The 2,155-nt window shown below is 39.3% G+C and overlaps 1 protein-coding gene across 1 annotated transcript in view; it reads right to left on the bottom strand.

Moving 5' to 3' along the window:
• Positions 1 to 1,729, bottom strand: part of LOC128685702 (serine/threonine-protein kinase SIK1) — a gene marked incomplete in the record, with an annotated part of 422,602 nt that extends 420,873 nt beyond the window's left edge. The window contains 1 exon segment of the mRNA XM_070083104.1: positions 1,559 to 1,729.
• Positions 1,730 to 2,155: the final 426 nt, after the last annotated feature.

Genomic DNA, 2,155 nt, shown 5'->3' on the forward strand with positions numbered 1-2,155 from the left:
TATTTTGGAGTTTTTGGCTTCCACAGGGCTATTTACACTAAAATGTATATACATCAATGTATATATCTAATTTCTATGTAATGTATTATTCTTTATGTTAATGCAAAGGTGAAGTGCAGTCTTAATGATCCACCTGCAGTTGACGCATCTTCAAGCTTCAGCCAAACACTAACTCTTTGGATTTTGTTTTGTGGGGAAAAAGCTAAACTTAGGTGCATTCACCCTTCCTTGAAAGACAACCTCCCTCCCCCGAGGGGCCAAACCTCCCTCCCCCGAGGGGCCAAACCTCCCTCCCCCGAGGGACAACCTCTGAAATGACCTACGCTCTCCAAAGTAAATGTACTATGCCTGGAGGTGTTTAGGTATGTTAGGCTTGGCAGTGTTACTTTTTTTCCGACCACTGTAAATAGTATCTGTCAAAACTACTACGGCCACATGACATTCAATGAGATCATAAGTTACATAATATTGTATACTTGAATTACTTTGTATTGGCAACCCTTTCTCTTTCCTATCATTATTCAGCATTACGTGTGCTAGTTTAATCCTTGTTAAATAACTCCATTATTTTAGTTATCCTAAGTTAAATATACATAACACTAATCTACGCCCATAACAATCGTATTTATTGAATAAACGTGTGATAGTTCGTAAATACAGTATGCAGTGAGCCTGAAAACACTAACTAATTGAAATTCCCTCTAGGAAAGTCCATTAAACTAGGAAGTCCATACGCCCACCCAATTCTATCATAAAAATGCTAAACTCTCATGTAAAATTCACTGATGTTCATCCACCCATTTACTGACCAATTACCATATCTGTCTAGGATGATTAGACCTGATCGAGAACGCTCTAGTTTAAATCCTATTACCTGCATCTGGGCAATCACTAACATTCCATTGCTAATTTACGCCTCAATTTTAAATTAACAATAGTTTCACATAGTCAAGTCCCTTCAAAGGACTAGTGAGGGGCTCTTGATCCAATGAATTAGACCTGTGATCCAATTCTTTGAATGGTGTCTGGATGCCTTCCATCCCCTAAGTGATGTACGATTCCTATGGGTTTAGCACTCCCCCCCCCCCAAAAAAAAAATGTAGTCATACAGTAAAGTAATTCTATTAACACTAATAAAGAAGTGTATACACAGACATACACCTCCCGATGTTATTATGGGGAGAGCTAAACCCGTAGGGCTTATACAGCGCCTGTGGGGGAGGAAGGCATTCAGGCTTAGTTCAGGGAATTAAAGCACAGATCCAATTCCCTAGATCAAGAGCACCTCCCGATATACACACCTTGAATCTATACTTTTCGTTTACTCATATTATCATCGTTGGGAATGGGAGGTAACAAAGTTTGATTCTAAGGGAAGGTAGCCCCAGTTCCTGCGATCAAGATTATTATAATCAAGAAGAGCTAAACCCATTAGGGTCACACAGCGACCTCCTTCGATCTAGAGCCGCTCAACATCAGTGACAGAGACCTTGAAGGTCTGTCACTGGAAACAAATGGCGTCCTCCAGGGTTATGAAAAGTAGGTAAACAAGTCTTACCTCCAGGTGCCTCGTCTATGGTATCCACGGAACTCTTCATCAATCCCTAAGATTCGTTTCCGTAATATATTCAGTCGGCCTACGTAATTCCTCGTGGGTCTCAACACTTAAGTATCACTAACAAAACCTACACCCAACACCTGCAAAAGTTTGTCACTTACTGAGGAGTAATGAGTGAAGTCAGCAGCTGGTTATTAGGTTTGAAGCTTATCAACTACACGAAAGAATTACTCATTCTGTATTGCTACACAATATCTGAAATTACATTCTGGTGCTAGAATCAAGTAGAATGTAAGTTATAATATTATTTTGCCGGAAATATTTTGCATATTAAGTGGCTTACTTTTGAGCATATCAAATAATTAATTTATTTTTATTTTCATATTTCATTTTAAGGTTTCTTGTCATCTCTACCCTTGTCAGGGATACTTTAATCCCTAATATAGGGATATACACTGTTCCGAGTGTATATACACATCGAGAAAGAGAGAGAGATAGTCTTTTCAGAATATTTGTATACACAAAGTGAATGAAGCAGTTGAAGCTGCTCACACCTCTGCCTCGCTCTGCTGTATAGTCCTTGTGGCTTAGCGCTTC

The sequence above is a fragment of the Cherax quadricarinatus genome, chromosome 1, assembly GCF_038502225.1.
Source record: "Cherax quadricarinatus isolate ZL_2023a chromosome 1, ASM3850222v1, whole genome shotgun sequence".
Taxonomy (NCBI): domain Eukaryota; kingdom Metazoa; phylum Arthropoda; class Malacostraca; order Decapoda; family Parastacidae; genus Cherax; species Cherax quadricarinatus.